General features: G+C 43.4%; 1 protein-coding gene across 7 annotated transcripts in view; it reads right to left on the reverse strand.

The window, feature by feature from the left end:
- HCFC2 (host cell factor C2) overlaps positions 1-20,501 on the reverse strand; it is a 128,788-nt gene that overhangs the window by 24,294 nt on the left and 83,993 nt on the right. The gene's annotated exons all lie outside the window — the stretch shown is intronic.

The raw sequence follows: 20,501 nt of genomic DNA on the forward strand, positions 1-20,501 counted from the left end.
AGCAGCAGGGGGCGGAGCTGCACGGCGACCGTGCGCTGCGCCTCCTAACGCAAGTGTGAAAGTAGCCTTAAAGCACCAGTCCAGTGTTTTTTTATTTTACCACTGGAGTGATACTTCTAATGTAAGGTTCCTGCCCCTACTCTCATACCCACTGCCGTCTTCACCTTCTATCACCAACGCTCCGGTCAGTGTCCAGTAGTTTGTGACGACCTGAATCGCTCATGTTTGCTAGGAGAGACGGAGGTCACTTTCAATGCATAATTAATAAGAGCCTCGTTCTGCCTCTCAGACTTCCATTGAGAGCTTGTGATGTTACTTCTCACTTCCGGTCAGTCAGAAGCTGTCATAAGATAGCGCCAACGGATGGAGGGGCACCAGGAATAGCTGAAGATGATGGGTGGAGAGTATAATACTAGGCAGGGCTGTGGAGTCGGTGTCGTGGAGTCGGAGTTAGTTTTGGTTGGAGTCGGAAGAAATGCACCGACTCCAGCTTTAAAAAAAATGTATTAATATTTCATAATTGAACTTTCATATGAATTTTATAAATGTTACTCAAATATATATGTTCTATCAAACTATGAACAACAGTGATAAGCAGTTCTGCTGGAGATAGAGACATTTCTTACTTCTTGTGTGTCACTGTTCTCCACTGCCCTTATCTAATCTTATACTTGGTTACCCTCATGCTGCCCCAACCCCCCTACTTACAATGTATGAAACAAAGTGAAAATGTGTTGCAAATTCTTAGTAGTAAAGCTCCTCCTCTAGACTAGATCATACTAGGTGTGCGTCTTCCAAGCATCTCACAGCTGCCTGCTACTCAGAAGAGGAAGACTGTAAGAAGTATTATCCTTTCAACAAACTTTGCATCAGTTAACTGTGAGTACATGAGGAATAATAACAGTATTACTGACCCCACTATATCAGTTGTACGACCTGACAATTTTGTACAATTGTTTTTAGGAAAAACAATTGTCATTTGGATTGTGAATGCAGAATTAAAAACCTGAGAATGTCAAAGAAGCATCACATTAAATCAGCTGTATTTGAACATTTCACCATCACTCAAGATAGAAAACATTATGTCTGTCAGTGTATGACAAATGATCCAGACGAAAACAAATGCTGTGAAGCCAAGATGAGTGCATATTCAGGCAAAGATAAAAATGCTCCTACCAGAGCTTCTAATCTAAAGAGACATTTACAGCGCTTTCATCCAGAAGTACTGAAAGCAGTGGATGAGACAGACTGCATCCAAACCAATGAACCAGTGCCCAGCTCTTCCAGCCAAACAAAGGAGCAGAGAACTTTGCAGCCATCAGTTGCAAGATATTTTGTCAGTGACAAAGTTACTGTGACAATGACAGTAGATACATTTAAAAAACAGATCATAGAGCTTGTTGTAAAGGATAGTGTGCCTATTTCATTATTTTCACGACCAGCTTTTATGTGTCTGAATGGGGAAATGGCCCGCAAGCTTGGTGTTTCTCTGGAGAGAGAGAGTATTAGAAAATTAGTAATCGAAGAAGCTTTTAAACAAAATGAAGAACTTAAAAAAACTCTCAAGGGACGCTTTCTGTTTCTTAAAATGGATGCCTGCACACGTCACAGAGTGAACTATTTTGCCATCAATGTCCGATTTGTTTGTGACAAAAATGAAATAGTTACCAAGACATTGGCAGTAAAAGACACCAAAGCTCATCACACCAGTGAGTTTCTCCAGGTCTTGGTGGAAAAGGTTCTGCAAGACTATGAACTTAAAAAAGAGCAAGTTCTTTCTGTCGTAACTGACAATGCTTCAAATATGATAAGTACTATTAAGCTAATGAATGAGAGTAATGATGGTGACCAGCAGCTAGAAGAACATTCTGGGTCCACAGACACAGAAATGTTTGAAATAGGGGAACACAGTATTGTAACTGAGGAGCAAACTGAAGTTGCTTCAGATGAACAGCAACATGATAGTTTAGATGATCTTGTTGAAACTGTGTCAATATGTTCTTTCATTCATCACATGCGCTGTGTTGTGCATACGCTACAGCTGGCTATAAGAGACAGTCTGCAAGAAGGACATGCTGCTGCACTGATTGGCAAGGTGAGAAAATTGGCTACTGTTGCCAGAACCCCTAAAGTTGACTCAATTTTGAAGAGACGTGCTGGAAAAGGGGCAATTATTGATCAAGCCACACGATGGGGCAGTACTTACTTAATGATTCAGCGCTTGGTTGAACTGAAAACCTTTCTTGTAGACATGGCTAACCCTCAACTGACGCTAAATGAAAGTCAGTGGAATCAGGTGACTGAGCTGGAAAAATTGCTAGAGCACCCATTTACAGTGACTAAAAAATTACAAGCAGAGGACTTAACTCCAGGTATTTTCTTAAAGGAGTGGAAGAACCTGATGTTTCGCCTGTCCCAAAGAGGAGGGTTAATTGCAAGTGGCATTGCTACATCAATGAAACGGAGAGAGGAGCTACTATTACAAAATAACATTCTTTTGGCAGCTGTTTATGTAGACCCAATGCATCGGATTCTTCTAGATGATCAACAGCTAAGTAAAGGAAAAGAAGCTCTGTTTGAAATAGCAGTGAGGATGAAAGGGTTGCAGAACAGTCAGGAGGAACAAGAAGAATTTGGTCGTCCTGCCACATCTTCACCCTCATCATCAACTGATGAAGAATTTAATTTCGAAAAATATTTGGATCATAAGGACCGTGCAAAGCGTTCCCGCATAGAAGAAGAATCATCCCCATCAAGGAACACAGCCAGTACATTTCAGCAGAATTTTTCATGTGCACTTAAAGAAATTGAGAAATTTGACCGTTCATCAAAAATAACAGTGCAACAAGCGATTCCTCTGTATCCTGACATTGTCAGAGATGTTGCCCGAGTGGTTATTGCTTTGCCACCAACACAAGTTAGTGTAGAGAGGTTGTTCTCTGCTCTCAAAATAATTAGATCAGATTTGAGGGCATCCATGAAGGAGGATCTGACAGAGGCAATACTTTTTCTGAGGACAAATTTATAGATTTCTTCTTATTAACTGCATAAAAGTGTTTATTGCATATTTACTTACAGTTTAGAAAAGTTTATAGAAGTTATTTGCTATATTCTAATTGTATTCTAATAAATGTAGTTTTTGCTCTAAGTGGTCTGATTACTTATATGATGGTGAGAAACTGAATAAGCACGATGTTTAATATTTTACAACAGTAAATTTGTTGTTATGAATTGGCCATTTATGAAGGAGTCGGAGCCGGAATCTGAGCCGGAGCCTGATAAAATCCAGGAGTTGGAGTCGCAACTGTGGCTTACCGACTCCACAGCCCTGATACTAGGGGCAGGGATCTTGTATTAGTAGCACCATTCCAGTGCTGAAATAAAAACAAAAAAGAAAAAAACACTGGAGTAATGCTTTAAAGAAAGGGGCATTGCTCACTTGATACTGGGAAAGGGCATGTCTTTATGCTGCTTTGCATTTTTTTTCATAGCAACATTTTATTAAGAGCTGATCAAGAACAATAGAAGTACAAAGGCGGAAGACCGAGAAAAGCAAAAGAAAAAGGGGTGCAGTCACAAGGTGTTCACACATAAATACATACAGTATTACTTCAGGGGTGTGTGTATGTACCGTAAGTCATCTACTACACACAGTACGGTACACCAAAGTGTGAAAAACCCTTTAGGGTATGTGCCCACGATCCAGAACTGGCAGCGTTTTGAACGCATCGAATATCTGTTGCATCCAAAGCGCTGCCAGCAACTGAATGCAGATGATCACGCATGTGATCACTGAACCATGCATATTCACCACATCCAAATACATTGTATGGGTCAAATTTCTTTTACAGAGACTCGCATCTCCACAAGAGAAGTTGACAAGCTGCAGTCTGCAAAGACGAGGCACATGTCCATGTCCGAGGGTGAGTCACAGGCGCCTCTGGATGCATAATGGACATGGGCTTTCTGGAAATCCCATCCACCATGCTGTAACAGCTGGACACTGCACAAGTACGCAGTGTCCAATCTGCAGTGTTTACTGATCGTCTGCACATACCCCAAGTCAGTGATGGCACGCGTGTCAGACAGGGTATGCAAAGCCCTCATAGCTGGCACGCGGCCAAGGCCTCGCCTCACTGTTCAGAGCTGCAGTTCCCTCATACACATTGAGTGGCTCAGCTGCGGAGCTGAATGATGATGTCATCCAGCCACGGCTGCGCCTCTCAATGTGTGAGAGGAAGTGACAGTAAGGACGCTGCCGGCACGCGGAGACCGCTAAGAAGGGAGTGTGGCCGCTGGTGTGTGTGTGTGTGTGTGCGCCGTGAGTGTGGCCCTGTGTGTGGAGAGGGCCAGTGATGGCGGTGATGGGGAGAGGGACAATGATGGGAGTGATGAGAGAGCTGGTGATGGGGAGAGGGACAATAATGGCAGTGATGGGGAGAGGGACAATGATGGCAGTGATGGGGAGAGGGACAATGATGGCAGTGATGGGGACAGGGCCAGTGATGGGGAGAGAGCCAATGATGGCGGTGATGGGGAGAGGGACACTGATGGGAGTGATAGGGAGGGGGCCGGTGATGGGGAGAGGGACAATGATGGGAGTGATGGAGAGAGGGCCAGTGATGGCTGTGATGGAGAGAGGGACACAATGATGGGAGTGATGGGGAGAGGGCCAGTGATGGGAGAGGGACAATGATGGCTGTGATGGGAAGAGGGTAATGATGGAGGTGGTGGAATGGGCAATTTCTACAAGAAGGGGATCATGATTGGGCATATTTCTGCATGAAGGGGATCATAATGGGGGCATATTTCGGCATGAAGGGGATCATGATGGGGCATATTTCTGCATGAAGGGGATCATGATGGGGCATATTTCTACATGAAGGGGATCATGATGGGGCATATTTCTGCATGAAGGGGATCATGATGGGGCATATTTCTGCATGAAGGGGATCATGATGGGCCATTTGTACATGAAGGGGATCATGATGGGGCATATTTCTAAATGAAGATCATGATGGGGCATATTTCTGCATGAAGGGGATCATGATGGGCCATTTGTACATGAAGGGGCATATTTCTACATGAAGGGGATCATGATGGGGTATTTGGCATGTGTTGGCACTTCGTCATAAATTATTGGGTTTTAGGTTGTAGGTTTGGGCACTCGGTCTTAGAAAGGTTCGCCATCACTGCCCTAAGTAATGAAAAATTATAATAAAAAAAAAAAAAATTACCCTTAAAGGTAAGTAAATCCTAATTAAGGGATGCAATAAAACATGACTTACTAATTTTCATTAAAAGGTGGTCTAAATTTAAAATTACTAGAGTGAACATGTATCTAAATGACATTCCTAATATTCAACACCCTTCCCCCATTATCAAAGAATGTTCAACCCATTCGTAAACCTATGCTTTCTTGTCTAGATCATGGCTGCAGTCCATATTGCACTTTTCAGGTACATTCCTTTCATTTTCTTTCATACTGCGATCACTTCGGAAACTAAAAAATTATAAACTGTGTTCCAAATTATTATGCAAAAAGAGTTTCGGAGTGATAAGGTTAGAATTTTTTTGTTTGTCATTTAAACTCATTGATGGTGATGTGTGTCAGGGCTCTTTATATCACTGAAAGCAATTGCAGATACCTGTGCAAATTAGTTTGGCAGGTGTGTCCAAATAAAGGCAAGACTACTTAACCCCTTCACTACCAAGGGTGGTTTGCACGTTAACTCCCGGGCCAATTTTTACAATTCTGACCACTGTGCCTTTATGATGTAATAACTCTGAAACGCTTCCATGGATCCCGGTGATTCTGACATTGTTTTCTCGTGACATATTGTACTTCATGTTAGTGGTAAAATTGCATTCAAATAACTTGCGTTTATTTGTGAAAAAAACGGAAATTTGGCGAAAATTTCACAATTTTCCAACTTTGAATTTTTATGCCCTTAAATCACAGCGATACGGCACACAAAAAACTTAATAAATAACATTTCCCACATGTTTACTTTACATCAGCACAATTTTGGAACCAAAATTTTTTTTGTTAGGAAGTTATAAGGGTTAAAAATTTACCAGCGATTTCTCATTTTTGCAACACCATTTTATTTTTAGGGACCACATCACATTTGAAGCCATTCTGAGGGGTCTATATGATAGAAAATACCCAAAAGTGACACCATTCTAAAAACTGCACCCCTTAAGGTGCTTAAAACCACATTCAAGAAGTTTATTAACCCTTTAGGTGCGTCACAGGAATTTTTTGAATATTAAAAAAAAAAAAATGAACATTTAACTTTTTTTCACAAAAAAAACACTTCAGGTTCAATTTTCTTTATTTTACCAAGTGTAACAGGAGAAATTGGACTGCAAAAGTTATTGTGCAATTTGTCCTGAGTATGCTGATACCTGATATGTGGGGGGGAACCACTGTTTCGGCGCATGGCAGACCTCAGTAGGGAAGGAGCGCCGTTTGACTTTTTCAATGCAAAATTGGCTGGAATTCAGATCGGACGCCATGTCGCGTTTGGAAAGCCCCTGATGTACCTAAACAGTGGAAACCCCCCCAAGTGACCCCATTTTGGAAACTAGACCCCCCCAAGGAACTTATCTAGATATGTGGTGAGAACTTTGAACCCACAAGGGCTTCACAGAAGTTTATAACGTACAGCAGTACAATTAAAAAATCATATTTTTTCCACAAAAATGATCTTTTCACCCCCAATTTTTATTTTTCCAAGGGTAACAGGACCCTAAAAGTTATTGTGCAATTTGTCCTGAGTACGCTGATACCCCATATGTGGGTGTAAATAACTATTTGGGCGCATAGCAGAGCTCGGAAGGGAAGCAGCGCCATTTGACATTTTTGGCTAGAATTGAGATCGGACACCATGTCGCGATTGGAAAACCCCTGATGTACCAAAGAAACCCCCCACAAATGACACCATTTTGGAAACTAGGCCCCCAAAGGAACTTATCTAGATGTGTGGTGAGCACTTTGAACCCCCCAGTGCTTCACTGAAGTTTATAACGTCCGGGCGTGAAAATAAAAAAATCGTATTTTTTCCACAAACATCATCTTTTAGTCCCCATTTTTTTATTTTCCCAAGGGTAACAGGAGAAATTGGACCCCAAAAGTTGTTGTCCAATTTGTCCTGAGTACGCTGACACCCCATATGTGGGAGAAAACTACTGTATGGGGACACGTCGGGGCTCGGAAGGGAAGTAGTGACGGTTTGGAATGCAGACTTTGATGGCATGGTCTGCGGGTGTCATGTTGCTTTTGGAGAGCCCCTGATGTACCTAAACAGTGGAAACCCCCCACAAGTGACCCCATTTTGGAAACTAGACCCCCTACGGAACTTGTCTAGATGTGTGGAGAGCACTTTGAACCCCCAAGTGCTTCACAGAAGTTTATAACGCCTGGGCGTGAAAATAAAAAAAAACTTTTTTCCGCAAAATTATATTTTTGCCCCCAATTTTTTATTTTCCTAAGGGTAACAGGAGAAATTGGACCCCAAAAGTTGTTTTGTAATTTGTCCTGAGTAGGCCGATACCCTACATGTGGGGGCAAAACACTGTTTGGGCGCATGGCACAGCTTGGAAGGGAAGGAGCACCATTTGACTTTTTCAACGCAGAATTGGCTGGAATTGAGATCAGACGCCATGTTGCCTTTGGAGAGCACCTGATGTGCCCAAACAGTGGAAACCCCCCAATTATAACTCCAACCCTAACCCCAACACACCCCTAACCCTAATCTGAGCCCTAGCCCTAACCCTAGCGGGAAAATGGAAATAAATACATTTTCTTTTAGTTTTATTATTTTTCCCTAACTAAGGGGGTGATAACGGGGGGTTTGATTTACTATTTATGGCGGTTTTTATATTTGGCAGCTGTGAGACGCTAAAAGACGCTTTTTATTGTAAAAATAGTTTTGGCATCACCACATATTGAGCGCTATAATTTTTCCGTATTTTGACCCACCGAGTCATGTGAGGTCTTATTTTTTGCGGGACGAGTTGACGTTTTTATCGGTACCTTTTTCGGGCACGTGACATTTTTTGATCGCTTTTTATTCCGATTTTTGGGACGCAGAATGAACAAAAACCAGCGTTTCATGAATTTCTTTTGGGGGGTGCGTTTACACCGTTCCGCGTGCGGTAAAATTGATAAAGCGTTTTTATTCTTCCGGTCAGTACGGTTGCAGCGATACCTCATTTAGGTCGTTTTTTTATGTTTTGTCGGTTTTTTGCAATGAAAACAATTTTATATAAAAAATAATTTTTTTTGTATCGCTTTATTCTGCGAACTATAACTTTATTTTTTTGCGGATGACGCTGTATGGTGGCTCGTTTTTTGAGGGACAAGATGACGTTTTCAGCGGTACCATGGATATTTATATGCGTCTTTTTGATCACGCGTTATTGCACTTTTTGTTCGGTGGTATGATAAATCATTTTTTGCTTCGTTTTTTATTTTTATTTTTTAAGAGGTTCGCTAAAGGGGTTAACTAATGGGACAGTTTTATAGGGCGGGTCGCTACGGACGCGGCGATACCAAATATGTGTACTTTTATTGTTTTTGTTTTTTTATTTTGAAAAAATGGATTTATTGGGGAATATTTTTTTTTTACTAATTTATTTAGCGATTTTTATTTAATTATTTTTAACACTTTTTTTTTTTTTTTTTTTACTTTATTACCTTGTCCCAGGTGGGACATCACTGTCCTGTGACAGATCGCTGATCTGTCACATCACAGATCACTGTGACAGATCAGCAATCTGTCACAGGCACTGCTGCAGACTTCCTCATGCCTGCGCTTTGCAGGCAGTGAGGAAGTCAGCTCCCTGCAGGCCCCCGAAGGCCCCCGTCGCCATCTTGGATCCGGGGGCCTGTAGGGAAAGAGCCCCCCGCAGCAGCACTGCACATTGCGCTGCCGTGGGGGGCTCAGGGAAGCACGGAGGGAGCCCCCTCCCTGCCGATGCTTCCCTTTAACCCCCGGATCATGTTTGATCGCGGTGTACAAGGGGTTAACGTGTCGGGGGCGGTCCGTGACCGCCCCTGACACATTGTGCCGGGTGTCAGCTATGGTAATTAGCTGACACCCGGCCGCGATCAGCGGCGCTCACCACGTGGGCGCCGCTGATCGCTGGGACGTAATATTCCGTCCATGGTAGTTAGGTCCAGAGTCACATGGACGGAATATTACGTCCATTGTAGGTAAGGGGTTAAGAAGGCTGTTCCACATTATTAAGCAGCCTACATTTTAGGCCAAAATGGGAAAGAAAAAGGATGTGTCGGCTGCTGAGAAGCAACAAATTGTGGAGTATTTAGGTCAAGGCATGACTACAATCAACATTGCCAAGACACTTCATCGTGATCATCGCACAATCAAGTATGTAGCTGATTCCCAGCACACACATGTGCGTGCTGATAAGGAAAAATTGAGGACTCTTTCCAACAGGCAATTGCGTCAGGTTAAAAGAGCAGCTGCAAAAATGCCTTGTCATAGCAGCAGACAAGTTTTTGAAGCTGCTGGTGCCTCCAACGTCCCCCGAACAACAAGATGCAGGGTCCTTCAGAGGTTTGCAGCTGTGTGTAAGCCATCCTGTCGACCACCTCTATCCACTGCACACAAGCAGAAACGGCTCCAGTGGGCCAAACGATACATGAAGACTGACTTCCAAACTGTTTTGTTCACCGATGAGTGCCATTCAACGCTCGATGGTCCAGATGGATGGAGTGGAGGATGGCTGATTGATGGACACCCCATGAAAACACAGCTAAGGCGCCAACAAGGAGGAGGTGGAGTAATGTTTTGGGCTGGAATCATGGGGAGAGAGATTGTCGGCCCCTTTAGGATCCCTGAAGGGGTAAAGATGAACTCCATAATCTATGAGGAGTTTCTAAAACAGCACTTCATGCAATGGTTCAAGAGGAAGAACCGTGCTTTCCGCAGCAAGATCATTTTCATGCATGATAATGCACCGTCTCATGCTGCAAATAACACATCTGCATCTCTGGCTGCTATGGGCATAAAAGAGGACAAACTTATGGTGTGGCCACCATCTTCCCCTGACCTCAACCCCATTGAGAACCTCTGGAGCATCATCAAAAGGAGTGTCTATGATGGTGGGAGGCAGATCACATCTAAGCAACAGCTCTGGGAGGGTATTCTGTCCACATGCAAAACAATTGAAGCACAAACCATCCAAAAACTGACAAATTCAATGGACAAGAGAGTTCAGAAGCTTCTTTCGAACAAGGGCTCCTATGTGCAAATGTAATATCACCTAGAATAAAGTTTTGACTTGAAAACTGTTTGATTTCATTTTGTAAAAAGCTGATAATGCTTATAATTTCACAATTGACCATCTTTTTTGTTCAAAATAAAAATAAAAAGGTTGAAAACTCTGCTGTGCATAATAATTTGGAACATGCATATACTGTTTTCATAGGCAGTTTGTTCAAAAACATTGCAATTATACTAGAATATTAGATGACTGGAAAATAACAAAGACTGCAATTCATATAGGTAATTTAGAGAAAATATGAGGAAATATTTTTTGCATAATAATTTGGAACACCGTGTACATATAGCCTCCCCAACAAGTATTACCTATACAGGCTTCCTTTTCTACCCAATACAAACACCTCACTTGCTGCATATGTAAGCTTATACACAAGAAATACACTATTAACTTCCCATATCCATGCAGAGCCTTTTTGGATGTTCCCACTTTAATAATGTTACTTTTTTGCCTAATATAGAAATATTTTATACAGGGTGTGAGCAGCAACACTTAGAGGCAGCTCATCCTCCAGTCCAGGCAGACAGACAGACAGACCTAAGGATGTACGATTCTTGGAGCACATATATGGGGCTTCATAAATCAACCATTCGACATCTTGGAAATTCCGCTGATCCCTCCCTACCCATTTTATACAATCATGAAAGGATATAATAGATCCTGTTGAGGAACTTAAAGGGAATCTGTCACCCCATTTTTGAGATATCATATAATGATATCATTCAATTGTGTGTCACATAAGGATTCTCTTAGTACTTTTGCTTCCCCCTGACCACACACCTTTCAATACCTTTTTTATATTGGTTCAGATGTATGTAAACTGCCACGATCCTCCGATGGGCGGGGCTTATTCAACTGCTCCTCCCCCTCCCTGTCTTGCTCTACACAAGAAGAAATGCGTAGAGCAAGACAGGGAGGGGGGGAGAGCAGGTAAATAAGCCCCGCCCAGCGGCAGTTTACATACATCTGAACCGATATAAAAAAGGTATTTATGCATGAAAGGTGCGGGGTCAGGGGGAAGCAAAAGTACTAAGAGAATTGTTCCCTAAAAGTTGTTGTGCAATTTGTGCTGAGTAGGCCGATACCCCATATGTGGGGGTATAACACTGTTTGGGCGCATGGCAGAGCTTGGAAGGGAAGGAGCACAGTTTGACTTTTCAACGCCGAATTGGCTGGAATTGAGATCAGATGCCATGTTGCATTTTGATAGCCCCTGATGTGCCTAAACAGTGGAAACCCCCCCCCAATTCTAACTCCAACCCTAACCCCAACATGCCCCTAAACCTAATCTCAGCCCAAACCCTTGCCCAAACCCTAGCCCTAAGGGGAAAATGGAAACACACTTTTTAATTTTATTATTTTTTCCTAACTAAGGGGGTGATAAAGGGGGGGGTTTGATGTTTGGCAGCTGTCACACGCTAAAAGACACTTTTTATTGTAAAAATAGTTTTTGCATCACCACGTTTTGAGAGCTATAATTTTTCCATATTTTGACCCACAGAGTCATGTAAGGTCTTATTTTGTGGGGGACGAGTTGGCGTTTCTATTGGTACCATTTTCGGGCACGTGACATTTTTGGATCGTTTTTTATTCCGATTTTTGGGACGCAGAATGAACAAAAACCAGCATTTCATGAATTTGGAGGGGGGCGTTTACACCGTTCCGCGTGTGGTAAAATTGATAAAGCGGTTTTATTCTTCGGGTCAGTACGATTACAGCGATACCTCATCATTTTTTTATGTTTTGGCGTTTTCTAGGATAAAAACAATTTTATATAAAAAATAATTATTTTCGCATCGCTTTATTCTGCGAGCTATAACTTTTTTATTTTTTCGCTGATGACGCTGTATGGTGGCTCGTTTTTTTGTGGGACAAGAGGACGTCTTCAGCGGTACCATGTTTATTTATATACCGTATATACTCAAATATAAGCCGAGATTTTCAGCCCATTTTTGTGGGCTGAACGTCCCCCTCTAGGCTTATATTTGAGTCATATACACCAGGAGGTCAGAAGGGGAGGGGGGCGGGGGTGTCAGGTCATCCTTACCGGTCCTGGCACGGTCTCTGCAGCCCCCAGCTTCTCCACGATCTCCCTTCCTTCCTTCAGCGGTCACATGGTACAGCTCATTACACTCATGAATATGCACATATTCATGAGGTGTAATGAGCGGTACCACGTGACGGCTGAAGGCAGGAAGGGAGATCGCGGAGAAGCTGGGAGCTGCAGAGACCGTGCCAGGACCAGTAAGTATAGTGATACTCACCTGTCCGGGTCCATCGCTGCTTGCTGCTGTCTGGCATGTCATCTGTCAGTGACGTTCAGACAGCAGAGGGCGCGGTGACGTGGTTTGTGCACGCCGTGCCCCCTGCAGTCTGAACGTCACTGAAAGATGACGTGCCAGACAGCAGCAAGCAGCTGCACCTGGCCCCAGCGACGGAGAGGTGAGTATGTCATTTTTTTTTATTTTTAAATGCAGTAGCGGCAGCACATGGGGGCATAATGTATGGAGCATCTTATGGGGGCAGCATATAGGGGTACAATCTATGGAGCATCTTATAGGGGCAGCATATGGGGCCTATTCTATGCAGCATCTTATGGGGCCATAACCTTTATGGAGCAGCATATGGGGCATATTATTCTAGGGAGCATCTTATGGGGCCATTATTAACCTTTGTGCAGCATTATATGGGGTGTATTTTGTGTGGAGCATCTTATGGGGCCATCATGAACTGTATGGAGCATTATATGGGGCTCCTGATTCAATATGGATATTCAAAAACATTTAACCTGATGTCTCAATTTTACTTTTATTGGTATCTATTTTTATTTTTTAAATTTACCAGTAGCTGCAGCATTTTCCACCCTAGGCTTATACTCGAGTTAGTAAGTTTTCCCAGTTTTTTGTGGCAAAATTAGGGGGGGGGGCAGCTTATACTCGAGTATACACTCACTGGCCACTTTATTAGGTACACCTGTCCAACTGTGTGTTAAGACTTAATTTCTAATCAGCCAATCACATGGCGGCAACTCAGTGCATTTAGGCATGTAGACATGGTCAAGACAATCTCCTGCAGTTCAAACCGAGCATCAGTATGGGGAAGAAAGGTGATTTGAGTGCCTTTGAACGTGGCATGATTGTTGGTGCCAGAAGGGCTGGTCTGAGTATTTCAGAAACTGCTGATCTACTGGGATTTTCACGCACAACCATCTCTAGGGTTTACAGAGAATGGTCCGAAAAAGAAAAAAAATCCAGTGAGCGGCAGTTCTGTGGCCGGAAATGCCTTGTTGATGCCAGAGGTCAGAGGAGAATGGGCATACTGGTTCGAGCTGATAGAAAGGCAACAGTGACTCAAATTGCCACCCGTTACAACCAAGGTAGGCAGAAGAGCATCTCTGAACGCACAGTGCGTCGAACTTTGAGGCAGATGGGCTACAGCAGCAGAAGACCACACTGGGTACCACTCCTCTCAGCTAAGAACAGGCATCTGATGGCTACTTTCAGCAGGATAATGCGCCATGTCATAAAGCTCGAATCATCTCAGATTGGTTTCTTGAACATGACAATGAGTTCACTGTACTCAAATGGCCTCCTCAGTCACCAGATCTCAATCCAATAGAGCATCTTTGGGATGTGGTGGAACGGGAGATTCGCATCAGGGATGTGCAGCCGACAAATCTGCGCCAACTGTGTGATGCCATCATGTCAATATGGTCCAAAATCTCTGAGGAATGCTTCCAGCACCTTGTTGAATCTCTGCCACGAAGAATTGAGGCAGTTCTGAAGGCAAAAGGGGGTCCAACCCGTTACTAGCATGGTGTACCTAATAAAGTGGCCAGTGAGTGTATACACGGTACGTCTTTTGATCGCGTGTTATTGCACTTTTTATTCGGCGATATGATAAAGCATTGTTTTTTGCTGTTTTTTTTTTTTTAAGGTGTTCACTAAAGGGGTTAACTAGAGGGACTGTTTTATTGGGCGGGTTGTTACGTACGCGGCAATACTAAATGTGTAATTTTATTGTTTTTTTTTATTTAAAAAAAAAAAATAATTAGGGAAAAAAAATTTATTTGGGAATTTTTAAAAATTTTTTACACTTTTTTTTTACATTATTATATTGTCCCAGTGTGAGACATTACTATAACATGTCAGAGAGCTGATCTGATACTTTGCCGTGCACGGTGTCAGATCAGCGATCTGACATGCACTGCAGAGGCTTTCTCAGTGCCTGCTCTCACTGAAAGCCGCCTCCCTGCAGGACCCCGTGGCCATATTGGATCCAGGAGCCTGCAGGGAGGAGGCCCTCGGAGCAACGCAAGCTCATCTTATTGCTCCGAGTGTCTTAGGGAAGCATGCAGGGAGCCCCCTCTATGCGCGATCCCTCACTGACCTGCCCCTTAGTTTGCATAATAAATACCATCACATACTGAATTTTAAAAAAAAAATTCTGCAGGCTGGCGCCGACCAGCATAATTGCATGGTTACTGTGCACTTAATCCCTTTTGCAGATTTACTTCAGCGAGGAAGAAAAAAAAAAAAAAAAATCATTTTGAAAATAGCGCACAGGCGCTGCCATCTTGCTGGAGAAAAAAAAAAAAAGTCCTCCTCCAAGATGGCGCCACAAGCGCCTGCGCAATAGCAGATCACGGAGATCGCCGACATCTGCTGTTGCGCATGTGCAGGCGGCACCATCTTGGTGGAAGACTTTTTTTTAATCTCCAGCAAGATGGCGCCGCTGGCGCCTGCGCAACAGCAGCTATAGGATCTCTATACAAACAGATAGCTGCTATTACGCAGACGGCGCCATTTTCAAAATGAGTTATGAATCCCACCCCCAAGTAAATTTGGAAAAGGCCTCTCTGAGCTTTCCCAGCGCCTGCACACTGCAGTACTTTACTCTGCCCTCATAGAATGCTGTAGATAAGGCAGTGGCCAAAACTGCTGACAGGTTCCCTTTAACCACTCTCCTGGCAAGCAAGCACTGCACACACTGACCAAAGTCTAGAGGCCAAGCTCCATGGAAGCCAGCTGTATGCTATAAAAGATAAAAACTGTTACACTAGAAGAATGAAAGCAGATAGGCCACATAACAATAAGCAAGTTTGCAACTGACTTGCCTTTTTAACTAATTAAAGCAATTTAAAAAACTTGAAAATACCACTTTAATTTGTTGTATCAGTTTATCCATACATTGACAAGAGTCCGTGGGTATTGAAGCAAGAACCGCAGACATGATCTATATCAGTCATATCCTCCCTGCATTGATGCAGAATTTTTATTTTCATCGGGGCAATATTTCTAGTTAAATCTAAAAGTAGACAGTGGTTTAGCAAGGCCACAGCTTTGCATTATTATCATGTGAGCACTACCTCTTTGTTAAAGACCATACAAATTAACTTTAAATAAAAAGGCCTATAAACTCATGATCAGTATGGCAGAGTTCAGCAAATATATAAAAATGTAATACATAATAAATATATATATATATATATATATATATATATATATATATATATATATATATATATATATATATATATATATATATATATATATATATATATATATGGGAAAAAAAGTATTTAGTCAGTCAGCAATAGTGCAAGTTCCACCACTTAAAAAGATGAGAGGCGTCTGTAATTTACATCATAGGTAGACCTCAACTATGGGAGACAAACTGAGAAAAAAAAAAATCCAGAAAATCACATTGTCTGTTTTTTTTTCATTTTATTTGCATATTATGGTGGAAAATAAGTATTTGGTCAGAAACAAGCAATCAAGATTTCTGGCTCTCACAGACCTGTAACTTCTTCTTTAAGAGTCTCCTCTTTCCTCCACTCATTACCTGTAGTAATGGCACCTGTTTAAAGTTATCAGTATAAAAAGACACCTGTGCACACCCTCAAACAGTCTGACTCCAAACTCCACTATGGTGAAGACCAAAGAGCTGTCAAAGGACACCAGAAACAAAATTGTAGCCCTGCACCAGGCTGGGAAGACTGAATCTGCAACAGCCAACCAGCTTGGAGTGAAGAAATCAACTGTGGGAGCAATAATTAGAAAATGGAAGACATACAAGACCACTGATAATCTCCCTCGATCTGGTGCTCCACGCAAAATCCCACCCCGTGGGGTCAGAATGATCACAAGAACGGTGAGCAAAAATCCCAGAACCACGCGGGGGGACCTAGTGAATGAACTGCAGAGAGCTGGGACCAATGTAACAAGGCCTACCATAAGTAACACACTACGCCACCATGGACTCAGATCCTGCAGTGCCAGACGTGTCCCACTGCTTAAGCCTGTACATGTCCGGGCCCGTCTGAAGTTTGCTAGAGAGCATTTGGATGATCCAGAGGAGTTTTGGGAGAATGTCCTATGGTCTGATGAAACCAAACTGGAACTGTTTGGTAGAAACACAACTTGTCGTGTTTGGAGGAAAAAGAATACTGAGTTGCATCCATCAAACACCATACCTACTGTAAAGCATGGTGGTGGAAACATCATGCTTTGGGGCTGTTTCTCTGCAAAGGGGCCAGGACGACTGATCCGGGTACATGAAAGAATGAATGGGGCCATGTATCGTGAGATTTTGAGTGCAAACCTCCATCCATCAGCAAGGGCATTGATGATGAAACGTGGCTGGGTCTTTCAACATGACAATGATCCAAAGCACACCGCCAGGGCAACGAAGGAGTGGCTTCGTAAGAAGCATTTCAAGGTCCTGGAGTGGCCTAGCCAGTCTCCAGATCTCAACCCTATAGAAAACCTTTGGAGGGAGGTGAAAGTCCGTGTTGCCAAGCAAAAAGCCAAAAACATCACTGCTCTAGAGGAGATCTGCATGGAGGAATGGGCCAACATACCAACAACAGTGTGTGGCAACCTTGTGAAGACTTACAGAAAATGTTTGACCTCTGTCATTGCCAACAAAGGATATATCAAAGTATTGAGATGAAATTTTGTTTCTGACCAAATACTTATTTTCCACCATAATATGCAAATAAAATGAAAAAAAACAGACAATGTGATTTTCTGGATTTTTTTTTCTCAGTTTGTCTCCCATAGTTGAGGTCTACCCATGATGTAAATTACAGACGCCTCTCATCTTTTTAAGTGGTGGAACTTGCACTATTGCTGACTGACTAAATACTTTTTTTCCCCACTATATATATATATATGTATACACACACACACACACACACACACACACTTGAGGGAGCAGCGGGAGTAAAGCAAGATTACAAGAATTTTTGGTACTCACTGTAAAATCTTTCTTGGAGCCTTGATTGGGTGACATAGGTAACCATGAGTGTATGCTACTGTTGCTAGGATGCTGACACTAGGCAAAAAATTAATTAGCTCCTACCCAGCAGTATACACCCATCGACTGGCACAAAGCTGGCCAGTGAAAAATCAGTAGGAGAACCAACAATAAATAACTAACTATACATATGCCGAACATAGGCAAAAACAAGGGAGGGGGTGCTGTGTCCCCCAATGAAGGCTCTAAGAAAGATTTTATGGCGAGCACCAAAAATCCTACTTTCTTAATTGTTGCACTGTGGGACACAGGTAACCATGGGACATCCTAAGGATGGAACAGAGAAATTTGCACAAATCAGGACGAACCATTTGCAAGACCGGATGGAAGAGAAAAAGACATACGCGCAGAGTGGTTTTCTTCATATCAACGAAAATAAGCCTTCCAAATCAGATGATAAATGCATGAGGATGAGGGCTTTCTTGCGTTGACCATGGCCTGTATGACCTGGGATGAAAAACATGCTTCCCTCAGAACGGCGGTTTCAACAGCCATGCCATTAAATTCAGACAACAAGGTCTGGCAGTTTCCCGGGAATGTCTGAGAGCAGATTTACTAACACTCCGTACCAGGATCTTCTGGGCCAGTCTGGAGCCACCAGGATTACTGAGACTACCTCTGCCTTGATCTTGTCAACTTTCGGTATCAGTGGGAGAGGTGGAAAGAGGTAAGTAAGCTGAAAATGAGACCACAGAATGACCAGGGCATTGTAACCGACCACCAGGGGGTCAAGAGACTTGGCTACGAAGAGGCACCTTGTGATTTCTCCGAATGCCATTAGATCGACGTCGGTGGTGCCACCACTCTGACAGATCTGATTGAACACATAGGGGGGTGAGGGACCACTCGCTCGAGGAGATACCCTGAAGACTTAGGAAGTCAGCGACCCAATGTCCAGCCCCGCAATGTGCACTTGAGACATCTGTCATAACAGACTTGCTGCGTATTCCGCACTGGTGGTTTATATATGCCACAGGCGTGGCGTTGTCTGATTGAATGTGAACTGGATGTCCTGCTAGGAGATCCTGCCAGTGGAGAAGAGAGAGGTAGATTGCCCTTATTTCCAGTTGATTGATGGGAAGGGAGATTTCCCAAGAATTCGAGCAGCACTGGACTGTGTGATGAAGGAAGACCACTCCCCATCAGAGGAGACTGGCGTTGATCGTGAAGACTTACCAGTGGAGAGGAAGGAATGGAGGGGGACAGAATCCACCATGTCAAGGACTGTTTCACTCAGGGGGGCAGTAGGATGGGACGGTCCAGGGAAGATACTTTTGACCCAAGCTGTCAAGCTGAATCAGCTGAAGGTGGCGGGTATGGAACTGGACAAAAGACATTGCTTCCATGGTGGCAATCTTTTCCAGTACACTCATGCATAGCCGAAGAGAATATGAAGAATGGGCGCCTCAGAGAATGAATGATGGAGAGCAGAGATCTTTTACTGTGGAAGGAGGACCTAGGCGCGATAGATATTGAACATCCATTGAACGACATCTTCCCTTGATTCCGTTGACCTGGAATCAGGGAAGATTTTGCCATGTTAACAATCCTACCGAGACGGGCAAGGGTGTCCAAGGTGGTCAGAAGACTCTGGCAATAGTCTCAGAAGGACGGACGTTTGATGAAGGGATCGCCAAGATAGGGGATAATTACTATCTCCTTAGATTGAAGAATGGCTATGAATGTTGCCACCACCTTCGTAAACACGCTGGGGGGCAAAGGCTAGGCCAAAAGGGAGAGCAGTGAACTGATAATGTTCCCCCTGAATCGCGAATAAGAAATTTCTGATGCAGGACACAGATCGGAATGTGAAGGTAAGCAGCTTGAATGTCCACCAAGCAGAGAAACTCCCCGGGTTCCATAGAGGCAAATACCGAGCAAAGAGATTCCATCCTGAAGTGACAGAGCCGGACTAGGCGGTTTAGATGATTGAGGCTCAGAATTGGACGGAGAGAACCATCCATCTTCGGAACAGCCTAAAGGTCGGAATTAAAAACCTGAAAAAAAAAAAAAAAAAAAAAAAAGTTCTTGAGAAGAAATAGGTACGATGATTCCTGTCCAGAGTAAAGAAGAGACGGTTTGAAAGAAACCTGGCACCTGAGATGGGAGGGAGAAATATATCTTGTAGCCTGAAGTCACGATCTCTCTGACGCAGACATCATCGACCAAGGATAGCCACGCATAACTGGAAGAGAAGACGACAAGGTGGGGGTGACTCGTCATGCAAAAGAGAATCTATTAGAGAAGGATTTAGGGTTTTGAATCATGATCCCTTGTGCGCCAGTTAGGAGAGGGCTTGAATGACAGTTTCCTTCTCTCCCGCTGGGTGGAAGAAAGATCTTGTTGGGAGGAGGTCCCAAAAGAGGAGAAGGGTTAGGTTGGGGAAGGGAGGTGCTCTTACCGCCGGTAGAGTCCGAAATGATCTTATCCAGCATAGACCCAAAGAGTCTTGAACCCTGAAGGGGAGACTGGTAAGGGACTTCTTAGAAGCTGGGTACGTGTTCCAGGCTTTAAGCCAGAGAATTATGACAATGATATTGCTATTGACATGGGCTGAACAGCTGGCAGCAAGGTCAGTCAGCTCGTCTGGGGGCGTGGCTGATAAGATGCCCTGCCAGAGGAATTTTGCCCAAGTGAAAACAGACTTGGCTACCCACGTGGAAGTGAAGGAGAGATAGAGGGATATGTCAGCAGCCTCAAAGGCTGACTTGACTAGTTATTCGATCTGCCTGTCAATGGAGTCTTTGAGAGAGGAACCATTGGACAGTTTTGGCAGACAGGCAGAAGACCGGTAGATCGACGGCCGTCGATTCTGTCCACTTGTTAATGAGGTCCGGACTAAAGGGATATAGAATATTCAATTGTTT

Source organism: Dendrobates tinctorius, unplaced genomic scaffold (assembly GCF_039654945.1).
Source record: "Dendrobates tinctorius isolate UK_male_01 unplaced genomic scaffold, ASM3965494v1 ptg000043l, whole genome shotgun sequence".
NCBI lineage: Eukaryota > Metazoa > Chordata > Amphibia > Anura > Dendrobatidae > Dendrobates > Dendrobates tinctorius.